Below are 26,093 nucleotides of genomic sequence, written 5' to 3' on the forward strand. Positions count from 1 at the left end.
CCAGTATCTAATTAAACACCAGAACTTCTTGTGTCTTTCTCCTAACAGACATGCACGTGCCACTGAAAACATGATGAATGTGATAATAATGACATATTTTTATTAGCAAAAAGCTGTACATTTTACAGTGAGATTTCATGGGAATTATTATTAAAAGCAACTCTTGAAGTAACCTGAGATGGGTCTTATTCCATTTCCTAGACAGGTTTTGTGACATCCATAAGTAAGCAATGGGAAGTGGAGCTGGAACACGGGACTTTGATATCTGGTGATTTCTTTTAACTGAACTAGTATGCTTTCCCAAGAAAACAAACAAAATGTCATTTATTCATGCCTCTATTCAACAATGACTTAAGAGTTTTCCATGTGAGACACTGTGCTGAGTATTGGGAACAGAGTGCCAAACAAGCCAGTCAGAATCCCTGCCTTCATGGGGTGTTAGTGAGGGACACAGGTAGGTCAACACACAAGGATGGAACGATGTGGCAAGTGTTAGGACAGCAAAAGGACAGGGCATTCTCATAATTTAGGGACTCAGGGGAAGCTTTCCCAAAGAAGCAACATCTAAACTGAAATCCAAAGGATGACTGGGAACTGGCCAGGCAAAGAGAAAGGGAAAGTGATCCCAGTGAGGAGGAATAGCATATGCAAAGTCATGAAGGTGCTCATGGCACATTTTTGGAACAGAAAGTAATTACTCAAGTTTATAAGCTGCTCATACAATAGTATGAGTGAGGAGAAGGAAGCTGGAGACAATAACAGAAATTTGACCTTACAGGATCCATAGAATGTGGTCAGTACCTTGAAGGCAATTGGAAGTCATGGAGAATATTTTAAGGAGGGTCATGACATGGTCAGCTTTGCATTTTAGAATAATTCTGGATAAAATGTACAGATAGAACTGAGAGAGGCAGAGAATGAGTAGAGGCTGAGAGACAATTTAGGAAGCTGTGGCAGTCGTTCAGGTAAAGCATAACGATGCCCTAGGACGGGGTAGGTGGCCATGAAGATGAGGAAAAATGAACAGAATTAAATTTCGTTAAGGAGAGGGGCGCCTGGGTGGCTCAGTCGGTTAAGTGTCTGCCTTCAGCTCAGGTCATGGTCCCAGGGTCCTGGGATCGAGCCCTGCGTCGGGCTCTCTGCTCAGCGGGGAATCTGCTTCTCTCTTTCCTTCTGCCACTTCCCTTGCTTGTGCTCTCTCTGTCTCTCTCAAATAAATAAAATCTAATAAATAAATAAATAAATAAATAAATAAAACTTTGTTAAGGAAATAGACACAAGAAGCTTTGGTATTTAATTAGATACTGGAGAGAGAGAGGTCTACCCCAGGTTGCTGCCTTGGGCAGGTTAGTGAGTGGTAGTGTTGCTCATTGGTTCACTCAAATGGGGGACACTGGAGAGGAACTGTGTGGGAGGAGGAAATACTAACTCCAGTTTCAGGCATATCAAGTATGCTATTCCTGTGGGGTATCCAAAAGCACATGTCCAGTAGGCAGTTGAGGAAAACAGGGATGTGAAGAAGGGTGAATTTAATCTCTGTGGTCTCTTGAAGAATTGTGGCGACTTTGCCACAGCTAGATTCAGCTACAGCCCAGAAAGTCAGCTTACCAGCTACAGTCCGTGTGGGATGTGGCTTGGTCCACAGGGGCAAGCAATTTGATGAGCAACTTCTAGAGGGCTTACACCTCAGGATCAAAGCTGGGTATCTGCAGTAAGTGACGGCAAGCTAGTCACCCTAAACCTTCTAATTTGGCAAATGCATAGGAGTGGATGGTGAGCAACAGTTTTATGTTCTGGTCCCCGAAAGAAGGCAGCAATCTTACCAGGTTACCCCTGTCTCTCTCCAGCATATAAATTGGAATCATCTACAAAGTACACTAACTCATTTCATCATGAAAACATCTCTGTGATGTCAGCAAAACAGATAGTACTATCCCACATCTCACAGGCGAAAACACTAAAACTCCTAGTAACTTGCCAGGTCCCATATTAGTGAGTGAAAGAGCGGGGATACTAGAATTGAGGGTCCCCTTCTCTAAACACGGTGCTCTTTTCATTTAAAAGGGTGGGGGGAATCAATAGCATGTAATATATTAACTAAAAGAAATGAAAAGAATTAAGATAACTTTATACTTTCAGGTCTTGGAGACTTGAACATTGGTGATGTCTCCAGCCAAAATTGAAAACTTGAAGATAGAAAAAGTTTGGCCAAGAACAGGACTTCAGTTTTGAGCTGAAATTACTGTGCAAAGAGAGACCAGGCTGTCTCTAACTGGGAGAGCTCTTGTCTCTCTGTAGCTTAAATCAAGGCCCATCCTTTGGATAAGCAGGATGGAAGCTGGAGATTTTCAGGAAATCATCTCTTCAAACACTCCCACATACACAGTCTCTTTATTAAGGGGGCAATTTAAAATGGACCACAGTATATTGTAAAGGCAAATGAGGTTGATAAAATTAAGAAAAAATAAGGATATTACCTAAGACAGTTAACCCTGGCTCTCAATGTAGCTCCTAAACACAACTTAGAATACATTTATTGGATTTCCAGCTTACCCACAAGGAAAAGGGCAGTATTTCTACTCACTTACCAAGAAGTATATGTGTCTTAACTGATAAATGTGTTTAGATGAAAGAAGCCAAAAAGGGTTTTATTTATTAGAAAATACCATAACTAGAGCATTTCAGGCTATATTTTTTCTTACTACCTTTCTGACATTTTCTCTGAAGGTCATGGAGATGACCGAGTGCAGAGAGGTTCACAGTATTTGGGGTTATTTATGCAACTTGTTGTGGACATACAGTTTAAGCTTGACCAGTCTGATCACTGTGGAATGAGCCCTGGCTAAGTGGTAGGGATTAATCTGCCAGGAGACAGTCTTCGATAAATTATTTGGTAGGATTTTTTTTTTCCTTTTCCTGATTTAAAACATTTTCTTCCAATAAATAATCGAGTTGTACACTGGAAAACGAAAATGACTGACCTCCTCAGAAAGTAAAAGAAAGTCTGAAAATGGAAACTGGAGAGTTTTCCCTTCTAGTGCCCACTGAATGAGAAAATATACTTATTTATTTGAAATGCCAGCAAATGGGCTCCCATGTAATGAAATATTTATTGAAATTGCCACTTTGGCCCTCTACAGTTGCTGATAGGATTTAACGAGAGTCAGGTAAGGGAGCCAGACTGAAGGTAGGTCTATTTATTTATTTATGGTCCAAGCAGCTTCGACCATAAGGCTTACATTAGGAAATCATACAAGCAGGGCCATACATGACTGACAATAATAGTTATTTTCCATTTTCGTTGAATCGTTTGCCACAGCTCAGGAAAATCAATCTTAAAGGATTTCTATATTTACTCAGTTTAGTATTTAACCCTTTACTCTGTTCAGATATATTTATGTTGGTTTTAGTTAAAGTGCACAATGTTAAGTACTTATTCAACATTTTTTTCAGAATTCTATCATCAATACCTTGTCTTTTTTACTGGTTTTTGTCTGTTTACCTATTTGTTTTTCTAGCCTTTCTATACTTTGAGAATCAGTTTTATTTCACCAACTCAAGCTAAAGCTAGTTTCCATTTTTTCTTGCTTTGGTCAAGATGTATCTGTCCAAATTAAGACCATGCCTGTTCAAATGCTAACAATTACCCTGTGAAAGCAATTTCAAAATAATCCTTAAAATAAAACATCTGTTTGAGCTATACTCAGAAAGAATGAGAAGTGTCTAACATTCTAAAATCATATATACCAAATAAAGACATTCTGGGAAGACAAGGGGCATCTCTGTTCTTCAGAGAACACTGGGTGATATTGGGGCTGTGTGAATGTTCATGAAGTTCATCATGATTTATTGAGAGAGCTCGAGAAAGTCACTAACCGGAGGTTGCAAGAAATAGTCTCCAGCATTACTTAAAAAGAATTCCAACATGTTTACTTTTGCTATTTCTGGATTTTAGAAAGCTAATAAATTAATAGAACCATAGAACTTCACAGCGTAAGTAGTCTTAGACACATCTAATCAAAGGGCCTCAATTTATGAATAAGGAAACTAGGATCCAGAAGCATTAAGTGAATTGAACAAGGGCATGCAGATAGTCAGCAGAGGAGAAGGAACTAGAAACCAGGTCTCTTCACTCCTACTTCCACGTTTATTAAACAATTTCAAATAATTACACCATGATCAGAACACACACATACATATACATGTATGCCAGGAAAACCAGCTATATTCATGAGTCTAATAAAGTTTTCAAAGATCACAAATGATTTGAGCAAGCTGCAACTCATGACCTCCACATGTGTTTCAAAGGATGTAGTGGATGCCATGGTGTGTTGCCCAGATCCACCCTCCAAGACTAGTCCTTAATTCCCCCAGCTTCTGGAAGTGTTGGCAGTCAATATTCTCAACAGAGTCTCCATCCAGACCCTCTTTGGTTAAAGAGGGCCCAAGGTTAGACTTTGCATTGAGTGACAAGGCAGTGCCAACGTATAAAAGCCCAGCCCCCTTCCACCAGTTTGGGAGTATTGCCAGCTCCCGAGCTCCTCTTGGGCTCAGCTTATGCTTCTGCTGTCACTACACTAGTTAAACTCCTTCTCCTCAGTCCTGCTTCCTTTACCCCCCTCCCACAGGTGTTGATCCTGAGAGCTTTCCACCCCAAAATTCTGTCTGCCTGCAAGTCTTCATCTCAGAATCTGCCTCCCAGAAAGTCTGACCAGAGATCTACAGTGCCTTGGTTAAGAGGATGGGCTCTAGAATCATACTGGGGTGGAATCCTTGCCACACTACTTTCGAGCTGTGTTCCCTTGGGCAAGTTACTCTTTAAATCTCTTTCTCGTCAGATTTTTTTTAAAAAATAAGAATAATATTAGAACCTACCACATAGAGTGAGTACGTATCATATGAGATAATCCACGCTGAAGTCGTAGTGTAGTGCTTGGCACAGACTAATTGGCAGTATCAGTCAGGATGCTAAAGGAACAGATGGCACATTCAAAATAAAGGACTATTTACAGGGGTGTGGGCAGAGCTAAAAGAGCCAATAAGGAATAGCGAGGCATCCAGGGACTAGCAACAGTGGGAAGCCAGTACCAGCCCCAGGCCTGACAAGGGCAAGTAATCAAAACAATGTTACAGATGTACAATGTGATGCACACAGCCTGGAGAGGGCTGGAGCTGAGAAAGAGGCAACCTCTGACAGATACAAAGCAGGAGAAGAGCTCATCCCTGCCAGACCATGGCAAGGAAGTCAGAGAAGGAGGATAAATACAATGGGTTCTTTTGCCTCCCACCCTCTGATTTCCTGTTGGTCCACTACTGGTCAACTACAACCAGAAGACAGATGGCAACAGATGCCAGAAAAATCACTATTTCCAAACGAGCATTCTCACCTTCTCCATGCCTTCATACACTCCAAAGAACAGGGCAGGGCAAACAAGTGCCGACATGGATCTAGAGAACAAACTGATAACAGCCAGCATGGTAGTCTTCAAATATTAGGTATTATTCCAATTACTGCAATTTTTGGAATACCTAGTATTTGGAGTCTTGCTGTTTATAAAAACTCAAGCTAATCTGAAATTTGATTATAACAGAATTGGATTCTTTAAAAAAAAAAAAAAATCAACTCATCCAACCAGTCCAATCAGTGTATTAGTATAATATCGGACACATTGTTGGTACTTAATATATGTTAATTGATCAACTGACTAACTGATTTAACATAGATGAACTAAAATTTTCTTTAATAGGAAAAGTAAAGAAAACCCTTTGGGAGATATGATTTGACTTCAACATTCTCAACATATTTTCAAGTTACTGAAAAATTTTAGAATTGTCAGGGGTTACAGTCACTGCATTCCTTAAAATTATCAAATAAATCCAAGTTTGGATTGGTGTTATTTCTCACCAAGAGAATGAAAGGTTGTAAGAATAAAATTCTACATACAAACAAGACAGAAGACAATAATCTCTCCCAATAAAATGATTTTATTAAAGGTAATAAACTAAATTCCACTGATGGCAAGTCCTTGTTTCACCCAGGTTTAAATATTCAAAGGATATTTCAAGGAATGGACAAGAGAATTACTCTTTCTCTCATGTAGGAAGAAGAGTAAGCAGGCACTAGGGCTAGCTGTGTAACTTCAGATAGCCCACCTATCCTTTCTGAGTTTCGACTTCCCTTCTGCAAGCCAGAACAAAGGAAGGAAGGAAGGAAGGTAGATAGGAAGAAGGATTTTCTACTTAAAGGGACAAAATGCTGTAACTTGGGTCTTATCAAGTAGACAGAAGTGGTGGTGTAATTACCCATCTTAATACATATATGCTTATGTGCACACACACACCTGCCAGGAGCCTACCTGTTCACAATCAAGGGAGCTTGGGTGTTGCCATTCAAGAGTGACTTGCCCCACTTCTACAGACACAATAAAAAAAGTTCAAGAGATCCCAGAAGAGTCCAACCTGCTGATGCCAGACTGAACTCTTCCCAAGGGTGGAGCCCCGGCCTTCTCCAAAGCACTCAACCAGGAGTTCTCAACCTGAGATGGTGCAGTCTTTGAAACTCCCTGAAAAATGGATGAAAAAAAAAAAAGTATTGTTCATGGGAGATAGTCTGCTGATCACAGGAGATTCTCGAAGAAGTATGTGACCCAAGGAAAGATTAGGATCCACTGCCCTAGGAATCCTACCCAAGCAACCTTGGTAACCACATCCCAGCTGCTGGCCACTCCTCACCTGGAGGGAAGGAGCTCACAATCCCTCAATTAACCTAACATTCCACATTCCCTTCACAAGGGTAGAGAATGGGGAGTTTTATCCATGAATATTGTGGCTTTACTTCCTAAAGCTTGACAATCCATTTACATAATTCCATTTTCAGCATATGTAGTCAGTGCTCACGGCCCAGTGTCCCTTCTTATTATTATTTCACATTTTGCTGAGGCAAGTCTTTTGATTGCCTGGAGGTTTGCCTTTAAGCTTTAGGCAGTGGAGGTTTTAAGACATAGGTAAATGTTTATGAAAATCTCAATCCTAGTAATTAAATACACTATTCTCATGTTTTGAAAACATAAATCCTTCATTAATAAAGTAGTTCTAAGGTTTGTAAACTATCTAGCTTGTTTTTTAATTCAAGCATAGTTAACTGGATGTTTCCATGATCTTGACAAGCATGTTTCATTAGAATTTAAATTCTTAGTTTGGGATTTTTTTAGGTAAAGTCAAGGGAAATGTCTCTCTAATTTGACTAATGTAATGATAATAATGTCATTTAATTATTTAACCAGCACTTAGATGGCCCTGCTTTATGCCAGGCACTCTTCCAAGGGCTTTCAAGCTATTAAGCTTATTTAATCCTCATAATAATCCTACAAGATAGGTAATATTATCATCCCCATTTTACAGATGAGAAAACGGAAGCAGACAGATATTGGTTAAGCAACATACCCAAAGCCACACAGCTTATTAGTGGCGAGCCTGGATGCAAATTCAGACAGAAACCGTAATAGCAGCCACAAGAAAATGAAGAACACCTGATTGTTACTGACTATGGTACTCGGCACCAGATATTGGGTTCGGTGTTTTCCCTGAATTACCTAATTTAATCCTCACTGTAACAATATTATGTAGGTACTAATTGTAGCCCGCGTGACGAATGAGCAGGCCCAGAAATGTTGAGTAAATTGCCCAAGACCACACAGCTCGTAAGGAGCAGATGCAAGACTTAACCCGGGTCAGCGGACTCTACAACCAGGGCTTGTAATGACAATGTCACAGAGATCTCAATAAAGGGGGTTGCCGGGCAGAACAGCACCGAAGTTCGATAAGAGAATAAACAGCCCCTCACTGTAAGCTTCCACTAACTTTTTGTACTCTAACTGAAGATGTTGCTGATGTTCGATCCTTTGGCTTGCACCATGCGAGTTGCAAACCCCGCTCTCCTCCCACATGTTCTCCCAAGCACACCAGTGTCACCAGCATCTAGTTGCCATCCCAGAAACTGTTTCAAGCTTCTCTCAGATGGACTTCAGAAAGAGTGCTTGGAGGACTCTAATGCGCTGTGTTCAGATATCCTGTCCACGGGCTGTGGGAATCAGAGGTGGCAGAAAGTTACAGACACAGCCTCTCGGCTCCTGCACAGCTGCTGGCGTCCTCCACCCCCACCTACAGAAGCCCCGCAGGTCCTGCCCACTGGAGACTGTTGTTAATCTGCTCTCCTGGCCCTGGAGGGATGAGAATCTGGGCCCAGGTATGTGACAACACAAGAGCAGAAGTCAGCAATGCAAATAATAAAAATGCATTGCAAAAGCTTAATGCCTTACAAAGCTGCTTCGCATATGTATTGTCTCATATGGGCACTTCCTATGGGAATTATTAGAAACTGAAGCTGGTTCGAAGTAATATTTGGGACTTTTGAGTTTTTGTAATTTACCTTTGTCTCATTATTATTATGTAGTGCATTTCCTATAATTGTTTTAAATTTATATTTGAACTTTTTCTGCTTACTTGGCAAGACTGGGACTTTCTCAAAATATATTTAATTCTAGCAGTATGTTATTTTATTTTATTTTATCGTAAAGATTTTATTTATTTATTTATTTATTTGAGAGAGAGAGAGTGAGCACAAGCAGGGGAGGGGCAAAGGGAGAAGCAGACTTCCCGCTGTGCAGTGAGCCCCACACGAGGCTCCATCCCAGGATCCCGGGCTCAGGACCTGAGCCGAAGACAGAGACTTAAACCACTGAGCCACCCAGGCAACCCTCTACCAGTATATTTTAAAGGACAAAATTATTGAGTGCCTGGGTGGCTCAGTCGGTTAAGAGTCCAACTTTTGGTTTTAGCTCGGGTCATGATCTCAGGATTGTGAGATGGAGCCCCATGTCGGGGTCCCCACTCAATGGTGAGTCTGCTTGAGATTCTCCCTCTCCCTCTCCCCCCACACGCTTGCACTCTCTCTCACTGTCTCTCTCTCTCAAATAAATAAATGAATCTTTAAAAAAAAAATAAAGGACAAAATTATTACCATCTTGCCATAAATACGGATAGCTTTGCCCTCAATTTAGATGGAACCAAAGGCTTGTCTTAAATATTATAGAACTAAGCGCCCAAGGTCACGAGCTTCTCCAACATATACATACTGTATGTTGAAGCCTTAATCCCCAATGTGATGATATTAGGAGATGGGGCCTTTGGGAGGTAATTAAGTTTAAGTTAGGTGATAAGGTTGGGGCCTTCGTGATTGAATTAGTGCCCTTGTAAAGAGAGAAACCAGAAAGCTTGTTCACTCTCCGCTTCCAAAGAAGAGGTTATATAAGCAAACAAGACGGCAGCTTTCTACAACCCAGGAAGAAAGATCTCACCAGAACCCAACTATGTTGTCACCCTGATCATGGACTTCTAGCCTGTAGAACAGTGAGAAAATAAGTGGTGTTTAAGCCACCAGTCTATGGTATTTTGTTATAGCAGCCCAAGCTAAAACAGATTTACATATACAGACACACAATATATATTATGTATAGACACATAATGTTGATATATAGATGATAGATACTGATTCACATGTATCCAAAAGAAGAAACTTGCTCTTACATCAGTAGTAAATAAATAAATAATAAGAGACAGAGATCCAGAAGAGATCATCTAACACCTGAAGGCATTTTAGCAACAGAAACTTTAAAACTAAAAAATTTTCCCAAGGATAGGTTGTGAGTCAGGGTCTGAAATAAGGTAGCAAGTCTAATTGAAGCAACCTCAGAAATTTGCTCGACACAGATGGTAGAAAAGGAAACTTTCCAAGGAACTGCTGTTGATAATGGCCACAAGAGGATAGCACAGATGATGGAGGGGAGGATAATGCCCTTTGTTTAATATGCCCACTCTGAGGCTAGGTAACATGTAAGGAATAGGAGGTGGGCTTCTTGTGGAGGGGAGCTTACCTCTGTGGTTGGGGAAGAAGTAGATCCAAATTTGCTTTTGACAAATTGGCCTTTCATGCCCTTACCTGACTGGTTTGTGTGGGAGAGCAGAGCCAATGTCTCAGTCTACTGAGCCCTTCAGTGAGTTAAATGGCTCAGTTGAGAGGTAGTCTTACCTTCTGAAACAATTATCAATGCTTGAAAAGATGGAGAACAAACCTCCACGAGCAGTTCCAAGACAAATATGTCTACACAGCCACAGAAAATAATGAAAGGGAAATTTGTCAAGAAGAAAACAGACATTTCATTCAATAATTTTGGTGTTACAGTGCTTGAACAGTGAGATTTTTAAGAGTGCTATTAGAGTTCCCAAAGCCTTTTTTTGCAAAATTAGTCAGAGATATTCACTTCAAATTTTCTATATTAGCCAAGTGTGAGCAAAAAAGTGATGGTTCAGGCAAGGAAAAGTTAGGAAGAAAATCCATGATGCATGTACGAACTCAGCCAACTTTAATAGGGGCAGACACAATTCCAATCTTTAAATTTATAAAAGCTTTCCTACACTTTATCTTTGAAAACTATTTTTTTATATTTTATCTTAAAGTTTAATAACAAAAGTATCAATTCTGTTTCTATCCTAGAACTCAAATGTCCAAGACAAATGTAGCCTACTGAATCCATCAAAGCTGAGGAAACTCATAGAATTGCTGATCTTCAGGGTTGCTACATAAGACTGATTGAGAAGTCAGCCAGACTGCAGAAGAAGACTTCAGGTTTTCTGGGGAATTAGTCATTGCCATTGAATGATTCAAACACTGGGTGAAAGGGAAAACTCATACCAATATTTCCCTAACTTTTTTGCTGCTGTATTTCATAAATTCTCAGCATTCAGCATAGATGTTTCTGGATGATAAAATAGAAGTAGATCTCTGCCTATATGGGTTCAATGGATGATTTCCTAAATTCCCATGTGTGTTGGTTTTTTCCTATGGAGTTAAAATAATTAATGCAAAAGACATGTGGCATTTCTGAGCTTTAAAAATTAGAAGTTGGGACCTGGGTGGCTCAGTCGTTAAGCATCTGCCTTCAGATCAGGTCATGATCCCAGAGACTTGGGATCGAGCCCTACATCGGGCTTCAGCCCCGCATCGGGCTCCCTGCTCTGCGGGAGGCCTGTTTCCCCCTCTCCCACTCCCCCTGCTTGTGTTCCCTCTCTAGCTGTGTCTCTCTCTGTCAGATAAGTAAATAAAATCTTTAAAAAATAATAAAAATTGGAAGTTGGCTTATATCATGATTTTGGAGCTATTTAATCCAAGAAAGACCTACTGTCCTTCCTCCTCAATGGACTTTTTTATCAAGCTGGGTGGAGTGAGATGAATCAGTGCCAAACTGGAAGAAGTTTTCAACAACACTTACCTAGTGCTTACTGTGTACCAGACATTGGTCTAAATGTTCATTACAGGTCAATAATCCCTTACTCATAATTCTAAAATCCAAAAACCTTTGAAAACCAGATTTTTTTTATAATTCAATTGGCAGCAAAACAACCAAACTCATTTGGCAGCAACATTTGATTCTGATTTTTATCTGCAAAAGATGTTAATGTTTACTAATTGGTGCCCCAGATTCCACTGGCTGTATTATGTAATATGTGGCATATCACATAATATATGAATATGAATAGAAGTTGGATCTAAAGGCACACGATCAAATGACTATTGCCCATGAGGTTGAGAGTAAAAATGTCGAGTAACAGATTAAGGGTCAATCTGAAAACACTTAATGGATAATTATGAAGTCAAACTTTAACAAAACGATTTTTCTACATTTAGTTACAAAACAATTATTTATCAAGGACTTTCTATGTGTCAAGTAAGGTCAATAGGGAATGTAAGCCTCCAGAGGACAGGGAGTATGTTTTGTCTTATTTATTAATATTTTTTCTTTAAAAAAACAAAATTTAAGCAATATAAATAAAGGATCTTAAACTTTGAATACAGCCAATTGTACATGAGGCATGAAGAGGGCTGGCTTAGCAGCATGTGCAAAAAAAGACTTAGAGGCTTTAGTTAACAGCAAGTTCTAGAAATCAACAAGATGAGGTGACTTTCAGAAAAGGCTAATTGAATCTTGGGTGGCATAAACCTCACTGATCGGATCAGCTTGGGATGTTTTTTAAACTTTCAGCCATCACTTTAAGAGGGATATAAATCAACTAAATTATGTACAGGAGATAGATAAAGCAGTAAAGACACTCAATATTATGTCTCATAAGCAACAACGGAAAAGCCCGGGAATCTTTAACCTGGAAAATAAAAAGGGTAGGAAGGTAAATAAACACACACTTCAAATAACTTAAGAAATGTGTACGGGATCGTCAATTATGGCCCTCCAGCCACTCCACACTCTAAAGAGATACTGCCCCTACCACAGTCCTGCATCCTAGATACCCATGTGATGGCCCTGCTTTGTATCCCACAATCTATTCTGGGGGAGGGGGGTGGTGACTGGACTAGTAGCTGACATATGACTAGGACTCAAAAAGCCAGTCCATAAGCCAGCATACCTACACTAGCACTTGGAGTAAAAGGTCAGTTGGACCTGACGCTCCCTAAATGGAATTTGCATTGGAAAACACAGACAGACTGAACCAGTTAGTAATGGAGGCAGAAGCTAAAAGGAAGCCAGCAGATAGAGTTGGTCCACAGCAAACCAAGACCATGCATAAACTTAAATGATGACAGAACAAAACACTTTGTAAGCAGAGAAACTTTGGCAGCAGAGAGAAGAAAACAGCGCAAACTTCAGAAGGCAGCCAAGGTGCTGAGAGGGAAACAGGGAGAACAGGAGAGAGAGGAGAAAATCCAGTCCTTGAGAGCTGGTTCAATTCCTGCCTGCTTCTCTCTTTCTCTCTTTTCCATTCCATTTGAATCCTTATAATAAACTCACTTTTTCTTATGGCAACACATGTAAGTTTCCACCCTTGTAAATAAAATTAAAACAAACTGTTCTGAGAAAAATTAATTAAACCAATTTCCTAGATTCTTGAGGGGTAAAAACACCAATGTGGAAGCTTCAGAGACATTGGTTTCTTTCTAGTAGTCTATAAATGTGAAATGGCTGCCTCAAGAAACAGAGATTTGTCTGCCACTGAGAAGTCCAAGCACGAGCTGCTAGCCAGGTGGCAGGGACCCAAGCCCAGGATGAAATGCCTGACTGAACAACCTTCGCGCCCCTTCCAGTCCTGAGACTACCTCCTCTGACACTACGTGGAAAATTCTATCTCTTGAGATAATAGCAATGACCTTCAAAATTTAAGAAAAGCACAGCCTTCTAAAATAGAATTTTGCCTTTTGTTTTTTGGTTAGAATATTTTTCCGTTCACTGCTTTGCCATCTTGAGCTTCTTTTCTTTCCAATAGGAAACTGACAAGCCCAACTACAATTTTAAGTTCAGTAAATAACATCCTAAGTGTTTTTGGTTTTGAGAAAAGAAACAGGTCATTTTGGCACTGGTTTTTTTTTTTCCATTCGTTTCTAAATTCACGTGTATTTTTTTCAGTAAATTTAGTGCATATGATTTTGATTTATTTACACTTAGCTCCCTAAAATGTGTGGCTAGCAATCTGATGACGATGCACCTTTTAATTAGTCTGTCTCAGAACCAGAAAGTCATGTGTTGCCAACACGACCAGAGTGAAATCCAGATGACACAAGTTTGGATACAAATCGAAGCAGCCATAAAATTCAAGACCATTCTAAACTTGGCGATAAAAGTTCTCTTGTTCCCAAAAGTTACAGACAAAACAAGTTCCAAGTATAAAGTGCTTAACAAATTTTTCATGCAAACATGTGGTGCGCAGATACATGGCAGTGGTCAGCCGCCTCTCATTGCTCTGCTACCGTGATTACTTTGTGACCAACTTGTGATTAGAGGGGGTTGCTGCTTTGCATGAGGTGTGTCTGCATCCCTAAAGAATCTGGAACCTCCTCAAGAAAGCCAGTCAACCAGTTGCTTAGCAAAGTGTACACCAAACCACTTGCAGTAGATAGAATGTTTCTCGTTCATAGAATTAGATAATGTTAAGTGTGGTAGGAACCTTAGAAATAATCTTGGCCAATCCTTCATTTCAGTAATGTGTTTTAAATGGTTGTTTTGACATTCTATGTACATAACCTTTAAAATTCAAATGACATTGGTCCAGGCATGAGTTTAATTTAGTTAAAACTCAAAGCACATATGGAGCAGAGAGAACATTTTCTAGGGAAACCTGGAGAATTGTTTGATGGGTCCTTTTTTTTTTTTTTTCTACTTATCCTTGAGACCCACAGCGCGAAAATAGGTGTCCTCCTTTAAATGTGTTAGAAAGAGTGATAATACTACCAGGATATATAAAATGTATATTTTATATAAAATTTGTGTTGATAAAGATTCTAAACCTGTTTCAACATATCTATATGTGCCAATTTTCTGCAAGCCAACATTTCATAAATCATATTCAAAACAAATACCAAAAATACATGACTTACATAATTAAACACTGATGTATTAAATTTACACATTGGCATAATCTTTCAAATTGAAAGATATTTATCCATGCCAGGGTCTGTGTATTCGGCAATGGTTGGGGAAAAAAATAAATCCTTAACCAGAAGTCCTTTTCTTAATGAGTTCACTGGTTAAAAGTTTGAGGCCACTGCCCTCATGTCACCTTGGGCACCCTTGCAAGTTAGAGACATGGGCCAAAAGTAGTTCTCCTTATCAATCCTTCTCTCTCCCAGAAGTCTCTGATTACCTCTCCCCCATTTAGAAGCTTTAGTCTCTGCTCACTGAGTTTCTTCAAACTACTGAGATTAAGGATGGCCCATCAGGATTGAACAACAATTATCCTGACCACCCACTTGCCAAAGAATCTCTTTCATTATCTGTCACTCACCATCCTTCTAAGAAATATGATTAAGCCTCATCATATTACAAAGAGGAAGCACAATCTCAAAAGATTCATTGGCTCTTGGGACCTCTTCTTTCTTTTCTGTAATTTAAAAATGTATTTCCTAGGGGTGCCTGGGTGGCTCAGTCGTTAAGCGTCTGCCTTCGGCTCAGGTCATGATCTCAGGGTCCTGGGATCGAGCCCCACATCGGGCTCCCTGCTCCACGGGAAGCCTGCTTCTCCCTCTCCTACTCCCCCTGCTTGTGTTCCCTCTCTCGCTGTGTCTCTCTCTGTCAAATAAATAAAATCTTTTAAAAAAGAAAATGTATTTCCTATTTAAAATCCCTTTCTCAGGAAACTCCTCATTCTCCCAAAACCACTGGTCTTTTCCTCCATCTACCCAAACCCCACCCCATACTTCAGGACCCTACTCCAGTCTCACCTATTCCAGGAACCCTTCCCTGATTCTCCAGTCCTCTGTGCTCTGCCCCTACTTTGTATCTCTAATGTACATACTGTCCCCACCCAGTTTAGGCCCAGGTTGTATATAAGCTTAGATTTACTTGAATTGTTTCATATATTAGTTTTCTCTTTCTAACTAGAGACTCCTAAGAGGAGAGAATTATGCTTTATACTACTTTTACATCCCTACAGTGATCAGTAGATTGCAGAACCCAGAGTGGGTATCAAATACATATGAATTAATAGATTGATAAATATTACAGTTCATTTCCACTTTGCAAATGATAATAAATATTTCTGCAAATAGAGATTCATTTCCTCTAAAATTACCATTTATAAAATGTTATAAATAAACTTTGCAATAAAAATCATCCCTTCTAATACATAGGTTTAGCTCACAAGCATATAAGGTGCTGATCCCTGCCTTTCAGGAACTCCCATTCTCATGAGAGAAAGGCATGTCAATAAATTAAGATGCAGTGTGAAAAATGCTCCCAAAGAGCAAGGTCTACCACGCAAAAGGCCAGGGAGAAAGGAGTAGTCCCACAGGTCTCTAATCAGACTCTACAATCTAGTAACTCTACAATCACGCAACTTTCTGGATACAAATTTGGAAATTTTTTTTTCCATTTGCCCTTACTGTATAAATAACCAGTGTACTTTAAAACAGTAAGATTTATCATTTGTATTGAAGTTCACAGCAAATAGAAAGTGGAGATAAGAAATAACTTAGAAACAAAAAAAAAATCATAATGTAAATTGTATTTGAGGAATGTAAATTTGGAAAAATATACAGTGTGGAGTCATATTAATGAAAGTATAGTTAGTTTTTTATTCAAAATAAAAGCCATACTCACCTGTAGCATCTGTCTACTTCAATCATGTGATTTACTGTGGTTTTGCTTTTTCATGCTTGTGCAATTCCTTGTACATATGCCTGGGGACTGGCATAGGTTCAGCTGGCTTTTATTCAGGCCTATCTCTTGGTAAAAATTAGTGTAAGATAAAAACACTGTTTTTACTTATTTTGCAATCTTAACGTCACTTGACAATGTCAAGATCTTGCTGCAGACGAGCGTACACATCAAATGTGTGTCTCAAAACTTTTTGAGCTTATTGTGAATGCTCTTTCTCACATTTCCCCTTCACATTCCAGGGTTTTATTTTTCTTGTTAGCTTTGTTTAAAAATATAATAATTAGATTTCATTTTCTTCCAGAAGCAAGTGGAATATAGCTGTGACATAACTTGACCCACACACATTTACTCTTATTTGTACCACAGCTAATGTTAAATTATTTACTTCAAGTTTGTATTTTTTAATTTATATTGTCATTTGTAGATAAATTTTAGAACCATTTTAAATGCAGTAATGCTTATTTTAAAGGTACTATTAAATATGTGAACATTTACACTAAAAATAAAAACAAGTTCAGCTGATAAGTAGTAGCTGGTAGCAGGGGAAAGTGGTGAGACTTATAGATCTGGAAAAGAAATGCGGAATAGCAACTTTAATAAAAAGTGGTCCAAAGTAGAAGACAAGTAGGAGAACTAGAGGTGGGAAAAGGTAAATGGGTATCATCTTTTCTTGAGTTTCCTAAATTATGTTTGATAGTTAAAGCAAAGAATTATAACATTGTCTAATGTGGTTCTAAATGTGTCTACAGGAAATATTTAAGACAATCACATTACAGAAAAAACAGGAATGGCTACTTAGTATTAGACAAAGTCGATTTCACAGCAAAGAAAATTACTAGAGACAGTGAGGAATGTTATGTAATAATAAAAGGGTCAATCTACCAAAAAGATATAACAATACTAAATGTGCGTTCAGCAAACAACAGAGCTACAAAAAAATGTAAAACAAAAACTAGTGGAACTAAATGAAGAAATAGACAGATCCACAAACGTAATTGGATAGTTCAACATCCCTCTTAAATAACCGATTGAACCAGACAGAAAAGCAACAAGGACATAGACAAACTCAACAACACCATCAACCAGCAGGATCTAATTGACATTAAACACACTTTATTTTCAGGTGCTTGTGGATTATATACTAAGACAGGCCATATTGTGTTCCTGTAAAACAGACTCCAACAAATTGAAAACAAATGAAATCATTTAGAGTGTGTTCTCTCACCATAATGGACTCAAACTAGAAATGAATAAGAGAAATATAACAGGAAAATTTCTAAACACTTTGAAACTCAACAACATACTTGTAAATAATCCATGGATCAAAGAGGAAGTCTCAAGGTAAGTTAAAAATTATACTGATCTGAAGCCAATGAAAATACAACATATCAACATTTGTGCACACAGCTACAACAGTGCTGAGAGGGAAATTTATGCACTAAATTCACATAAATAGAAAAAAGTAAAAATCTCAAACAGTAATTAAAGCTATTGCCTTAGGAACCTAGAAAAAGAAGAGAAAAACAAACCCAAATTAAGCAAAATGACATATTAAAGGTAAGAGGAGATGAATAAAATTGAAAACAACAAATAAAGAAAACCAATGAAACAAAGAGCTGTTTCTTAGAAAACAGCTATAATATTGACAACCTTCTAGCAAGATTGACAAAAAAGATATAAATTGCCAATAGCAGGAATGAAACAGGAGATATCACTATAGACTCTGAAGACATCAAAAGAATAATAAGAGAATACTATGAACAGCTCTACATAAGTTGACAACTTTGATGAAATTGGCCAATTCCTCAAAAAACTCAAACTACCACCACTCATTCTACATGAAACAGATAGCTTGAATAGTCCTGTAGCTATTAAGGAAATTAAATTTGTAATTTAAAAACTACCCTGCTCATTCCTCCAGGCCCAAAGGGAGAAGTGGAGAATTCTGCCAAACCTTTAAGGAAGAACTAACACCAATTTTACAAAATCTCTTCCAAAAAATACAAGAGGAAGGAACACTTACTGATTCACTGTGTGAAGTTATTATCACTCGGACACCAAAACCAAGTAAAGAAAGTAAAAAATAAACTACAGGTTAATATCCCTTGTAAATATAGATGTAAAAATCCCTCACAAAATTTTAGCAAGTGTAATTCAGCAAAATATAAAAATAATTATATGCCATGACTAAGTAGGGTTTATTCCAGAGGTGCAGTGCTGGTTCAATATTTGAAACTCAATCAATGTAATATACCATATTAACAAGCTAAAGAAAAATTCATGTGATCATTTCAATTGAAGCAGAAAAGTCATTTGACACAATTCAACACCCACTTGTAATAAAAACTGTCCAAAAAAAAAAAAAGGAAAGAAAAGAAATAGACATAAACTTCCTCAACTTGATAAAAAGCAGCTATGAAAACCTACAGCTAACATACTTTTTAAAAAGCTGAATAGTGTTCCCCTAAAATTGGGAACAAGGCAAAACATGTCTCCTCTCACGATCTTTATTCAACATAGCGCTGGAAATTCTACCCACTGCAATCAGGCCAGAAAAGAAAAGAAAAAGCATATAGATAAGAAAGGAAGATGTAAAAACATCTTCATCTGCAGATGACATGATTGTCTACACAGAAAATCCCAAGGAATCTTTAAAAACAATAACACCAACAACAAACACCTACGAGTAAGAAGTGAGTTCAGAAAGATTGCAGGACACAAGTAAACATGAAAAAATGATTACTATATGTTAGTAATTTTTACATGCACTGAAATTAGAAATGTAATACTACTTACAGCTGCTCAAAGAAAAGTAAATACTAAGGTGTAAACCTAACAAAATATGCATAGTCTTTTATGCTAAAAATGACACAACACTAATCAAAGGAGATCTAAATAAATGGAGAGAGTTCCCATGTTTATAGATTGGAAAGCCAACAGAGTAAGAATGTCAATTCTCCCCAAATGTATTCCTATAAAACTCCCAGCAGTAATTTTGTACATTTAGAAAATATTATTCTAAAATGTATGTGAAAGGAAAAAAGAAATGAGAATAACTAAGACAATCTTGACAAAGAAGAGTGGGTGGGAAATATCACTCTGCCTGATACTGAGTTTTACTAGAGAGCTACAGTAATGAAGACAGTATGATATTGTTGGGGGGATAAACATGTAGATCAACAGAACAAAAAAATTCAGAAATAGTGCCACACTTACATGTTCAACTGATATTTGACAAAGGTACAAAAGAAATTCAATCAACAAGGATGGACTTTTCAATTAGTACTGGAGCAATTAGACCTCCATATGAAAAACAAAAAAACAAAACAAAACCAAAAAACTGTGACATAAACCTAACACCTTATACAAAAATTAACACAAAATGGATCACAGACATATATGTAAAACTTCCAGCTATAAAACTTTTAGAAAAAAACACAGGAGGAAATATTCAGTAACTAGGGCTCAGCAAAGCTTCTTAGCTTGACACTAAAAACAGTGATCCATAAAATTAAAAATTGGTAAATGGGACTTCAGCAAATCTTAAAAATTTGTTTTACAAGAGACCTTCTTTTGCTTTACAAGAGATGGAAGAAAATATTTGAAAACCACATATCCAACAAAGAAATAGTATCTAGAATACTATAAAGAAGTCTCAAAACTCAGTAGTAAAAATCCAATTATAAAATGGGTAAAAGAGGGTGCCTGTGTGGCTCAGTTGGTTAAACGTCTGCCTTTAGCTCAGGTCACGATCCCAGGGCCCTGGGATCAGCCTGCATGGGGCTCCCTGCACAACAGGCAGCCTCCTTCTCCCTCTCCCGCTCCCCTTGCTTGTAATCTCTCTGTCAAATAAGTAAATAAAATCTTTTAAAAACATGGATAAAAGACATGAAGAGACAGTTCACCAAAGATAATATATAGATGGTAGATAAGCACATGAAAAAAATACTGAACATCACTAGTCATTATGGCAGTACACATTAAAACCACTATCATGCTACTACCTGCCTATCAGAATGGTAGAAATAAAAAATTAGTGATAATGCCAAATGCTGGCAAGGATGCAGAGAAACAATTGTTTATATATTGCTGGTGAGAATGTAAACTAGTACAACTACCCTCGAGAAGTTTAGCAGCTTCTTAAAAAACACAATTGCCATACTACCCAGCAATTGCACTCTTGGGCACTTATGCCAGGGACATGAAGACATATTCACACAAAAATCCATATATGAATATTTATAGCAATCTTATTGTAACAGCTAAAAACTGGAAACAACCCAGATGTTCAACAGGTGAATGTTTAAACAACCTGTGGCATACTCATGTTTTAGAATACTATTCAGCAATAAAAAAGGAAGGATGTGCTGATACAAGCAACAATTTGAATGACTCTCCGGAGAATTATACTGAGTGAAAAAAGCCAATCCCAAAAGGTTACATACTGTAAGATTCTATTTATGTACCATTCTTGAAATTCTAAAATTATAGATATGTTCCCCATAGGTTAATGGAGAATAGGACAGAGAAGACAGAAGAAAAGTAGGTAAGCCTATAAAACTACAATATGAGGAATCATTGTGGTGATGGAAATATCCTATAACTTGACTGTATCGATGTAAATACCCTGGTTGTGATATTATACTATGGTGCTGCAAGATGTTACCATTGAAAGAAATGGGGGGCGCCTGGGTGGCTCAGTTGGTTAGGCGACTGCCTTCGGCTCAGGTCATGATCCTGGAGTCCCGGGATCGAGTCCCGCATCGGGCTCCCTGCTCGGCAGGGAGTCTGCTTCTCCCCCTCCCGCTCCCCCCTCTTGTGCTCTTTCTCTCTCTCACTCTCTCTCTCAAATAAATAAATAAAATCTTTAAAAAAAAAAAAAAAAAGAAAGAAAGAAATGGGTAACGAGTACATAGATCTTTCTGTGTTATTTCTTAACAGCTGGATGTGAATCTACCATTATCTCAAAATAAAAAGGTAAATTTTAAAATATTCAATGTAATGGTTGTCATCTTTTCAAATATTAAACACAAAGACAAGATATGTCAAAAAATATGAAGGAGAAAACTATGTTTCTCCCTTCCAAATTATCTGCCTAGCAATCTAAGATGAGAAAGGAATTGGGAGTATAATCCCAACCATTGTATTTTGCTACATATTTAATAAATTTTAAAAATAGGTAAATTTTATATAAATTGTAGTGGGATAAACCAATGAGATAAAAATTGTAAGAATATAATTAATAGGTACAGATAATTACATCGAAAAATGTATAGAAATAGAAAAAGAATAGATTTTGAATTTTAGGTAGCCCCAAATTAAGATTCATTCAGGATAGTCACTTCTTTTAAGATTTTATTTATTTATTTGACAGAGAGAGACAGTGAGAGAGCACAAGCAGGGGTAGCAGCAGAGGGAGAGGGAGAAAAAGGCTCCCTGCTGAGCAAGGAGCCTGATGTGGGGCTCCATCTCAGGACCCTGGGATCATAACCTGAGCCAAAGGCAGAAGCTTAATCGACTGAGCCACTTAGGTGCTGAGGATAGTTACTTTTTAAGTAGACTCCTATGTTTTATTTCATGAAATTATGCAGCAATTTAAATTAGAACAGATGAAAAAGGAAAAATGAATTCTGATATACTTTGCATTTATAAAATAATGTCAGAGTTGATATACTTATGATAAATACCACGTACATCACTCATCATGTCTGCACTTAAAAGAAACATACTTTTTCAACCAAGGTCACATTGTACCAGACCTACCTTGAGGCAAAACCAAATCACTACAAAATTAGCTCAGGAAATAAATGACCTAACTTCAGTTTTGCTGATGTAGGTAGGTAGGTAGGTAGGTAGGTAGGTAGGTAGGTAGGTAGGTAGGTAGATAAGTAAGTAGACAGGTAGGGAAGGAGAGAGGGAGATAGAGATAAATAATGTTGTAGAGTTGGTCTAAATGTTTGGGCTAAATTGAGTCATTTCTTTTAACTGGTCACTTTAAAATGTGAACACACTTAATAGAAGAGTTATACAGAAGGCAGATACTAAGTGGCTTCTTTGAGTGAAAAGACTGAGTTAGGATTTAACTAACCTAGTCAGTTAAGTCAAAACAGTCATTGTGGTTGTGTTGTGTAGGTAAGTCTCAGTGTTTTTAAAATCATAGACATTGTGGATAATGGCATTAATTTTTTTTTTAAAAGATAATACATACTTCAGAAATTTGAAGTCCCTTTGTTACTGATCTTTAGCAACATTTTTTAGATTTAAGGAATAAAAAAGTGGGAAAAATCAGCATGTTATTAATTCATATTTTTCTTTCCTGGATTTTAACCCCTCAACTCCACCTTTACACTCTATTCCATCTTCAACCACCTTTGTTCAGGCTTTCATCCCTTATATTTAAATGCCACTGCAACCTTCTGTCTGGTCTCTCTGACTCTCATTGATTTTCCTTCCAATCCATTCTGAGCCATCTACTTCTTAAAAATACATTTTTCCATTTTTCACTCCCCAGCTAAGGACCCCATCATGAGTTAGTACTGTCAGCTCCTCTAGCCCTTCACAATCTATTCCAATCCCCCTATTTCCTGAGCCTCGCTTCCTGCAATTCACTCACAAATATACTTCACCCCAAGCAAGCAGAGTGTCCTTATTTGCCCCTGTGCATACCCAAATCACTCATGTCTGAGATTTCCCTGCCATAAAATATTCCCTGACCTACCCCCACTGCATTCTCTTCAACCTTCCTCTCTAATCTCCATGCCACCCATGCTGTCAGGTCCAACTCAAGACCACCATCTTCAGGGAATCATTCTGACTTCCCAGTCCACTGTCCAAAGGGATCCTGAGTTATTCTCACAGTTAAAGCCAACCATATGCCCCTTAATTGTCCTCTTACTCATTTTCTTGCTCATCTACTCTACAGAAATATATTGAGCATTTCTGTATGTCTAACGTACTTTGGTAATTATAGCAATTCTTTCACATCCTTTAGTTTATATTCTATGATTATATATTTGGCAAATAAAATCAATCATGCCTTATCTTCTTTTCCAGACTCCTCAGTACCCAGCAGTATAGTTGGTATATCATCATCACCATTAACATCACCAACATCAAATATTAATGGAGCTGTTTCTACCTGGTGTTGGTACCCTCCTCAGTGCTGGAAGCTCAGAGATGTAAGACATGGCCATGCAGTCACAGTTCAGGTGGGGAGGAAATTGCCAAATGGACAGTATGCACAAGGTTAGAAGAGCAAAGAAATAGGAGCAAGCACGGAAAGAACATGACAGAGGTGGTAGGGCTCTGAGGGTTTCATCTTTTTTCAGTGGATCCTGCAGTGCTCTATCCAGATGTCCTTTTTTGAGGACAGATACACCCATTTCAGGCTGTCAGGAACATCAATATCAACTGTAACAGCCCTCACTGGGACTGCCTTCAGCTGCAGGAACCCAAGGTGACAGAGGCAACTCACAGCCAATGACTGGCTTATTCAGGGAAACAAAACTATAGGATCCTATGCCTTGATTTGAGTCAACTCTGAAGGGCCATCCAGCCCCAGAGATCCTGCAATGATCAGCTGAGGCCTCCCTTGCAACTGTACTGCCATTCAGCTGCTCACTCTACCCAGTACTACCTTGCTTTCTTCTTTACTTCTTTAAACATATCGCCCAAGACCGCTCTCCAGTGAAACTTCAGCATGCAACTCCCCATCTCACAGGGAACCCAATCTCTGTTCATGCTGTTAGGAGTGTGGTTACTTACACAGCTCTTAGGTGAAATAAAGATCTAGTTCAGAACACTACAAAACAGATCTTATGTTTACTTTTCCAAAATTCTCGAAATAGGTAGGATTTTTGTTATCTCTATTTCTACAAAAGACAGTGAAAAGTAGAGAGGTAAAATGTCCAAGATCACACACCTACAAAAAAGCAGATCCAAGACTCAAACCCTGACCTTCTCAATCTCACCCAGGGTCCTTCATCCTACACCAGTTTGGAAAAGTGCCCTGGTTTTAAGAAAACACCATGAACATCAGAAGAGTCAAACTTGGGTTTTCGTTTTCTACCAGTTATTAACCATACGACTTTGAGCACATTATTTAACCTCTCAGGACCTTTCTAGGCAGCTCTGTGTCCATATAATGGACATAAGAATACCTCCTCAGAGCACTATTATAAAGATTAATTGAAACAAGGAATTGAAACAGAGCACTGTTTCTTGTTCTCATGGTGGAATAGTGGCATATAATTTCAAGTAAGTTTATAGTATTCGGATTGTAGAGAATTTGGAATGTTTTCCTGGTCATCTCATTGAAAGGGACGTTTCCTTTTGATCATCTCCATTAAAGTGATCTCTTAGTTCTCTGGAATTCCATACTCTGTTGTTTACATGGTTGACACAGACTGTTGTTTATTGCTCTGGAATTCTATAGTCCATATGTTTCTTAGAAACATAGATATTTTTTATAGGTTTAGGCCTTATTTTACATTTACTGGCTTCAATTTGCCAATCAGTGTGTAATGTCCTTGAAGGCCTGAATAGTTTTAAAAATCTTTAGACACCCCTCAGAGCCTAGATCAGTAAGAGCCACCCAGTAAATGCTAAATTGATATATATGGACTTTGTGGTATATGCTGAGTAAACAGATGCTTTTTGGGCTCCGCCTGCCCTGGTAAGTAGTCACATGAAGGGTAAGCAAAGGAAGCAGTTAATTGAAACGTACAACCTGCCCAATAAAAGAATGTGGACTTGTGGATGTCAGAGTCTACTTACACCGACTATCAACTACATCACTCATTCTCGTGGTTAGGAGTAAGGAGTACAGAGGGAAACAGGAAGTACTCATCCAATGCTGTTCATTCCTGCAAAACATGGAAACAAAGAGGACCAGGAAAAGAGTTCTCCAATAGAACACACTTCCAAACATTAGTCAAGCCAGAAATAAAGGCTTTTGCTGAGATGGAGGATGGGGTGGAAATGCTGCTGTAGGAAATGTGATAGGGAGTCAGCAAAAGAATTGTGAGCAGCCATAAAATTAGAAAGCATGACTCTGTACAGATCCAGTCAGAATAGTTTTGTGATTTTCTATAGCAACATTCAACAGCCCAGCTGTGTGATGAGAGAAATAGTAAAGATGACCCTGGGTAGGGTAGAGAAATTCTCTTCCCTTGTTGATTCCTTGTGCATGTTCCTACATTTAAATATATATGACAAAGTTGCAACAAATTAGAAAATATTAGCATATTGGAACATAGGTCTTATCCTCTAACCAGAGAGGTATTATAGCAAAGCTCTTAAGAGAAAAGGCTCGACACACTAACAGCCCTAGGTTTGAATCTAGTCCCTTCTCTAATTAGTAGTATGTCTTTGGGAACATTATTTAACCATAGTGTATAAATACAATAGTATATACCCCCTTAAATTAATTGTGAGTATTAAATAAGACAATGCCTAAAGCATTTAACACAGTGCTTATAAGTGCTGAATAAATGTTAATAATAAATGTGAAGGAACAAAACTTGAAATTCACAAGAATAAGCACTACTTGCTTTATAAATTTTAAAAATTAGATCAGAATTTATAAAACTAATACTTATCATAATTTATATTTAAATATAATTTATTGTTTATTGCTTGCTCCCCGAGTAAACCATAGATTCCAAAAAGTCAGAGACCTTCTCTGTTTTGGCCAAATCATTGCCCAAATACAGTACCCAGCACATAAGAATTAATTAATCAGCTCATTAAAATGAGCATGGTATTGGGACGCCTGGGTGGCTCAGTCGGTTAAGCGGCTGCCTTTGGCCCGGGTCATGATCCCAGGGTCCTGGGATCGAGTCCCACATCGGGCTCCTTGCTCAGCAGGGAGTC

The sequence above is a fragment of the Neomonachus schauinslandi genome, chromosome 7 (assembly GCF_002201575.2).
Source record: "Neomonachus schauinslandi chromosome 7, ASM220157v2, whole genome shotgun sequence".
In the NCBI taxonomy this organism is placed as follows: domain Eukaryota; kingdom Metazoa; phylum Chordata; class Mammalia; order Carnivora; family Phocidae; genus Neomonachus; species Neomonachus schauinslandi.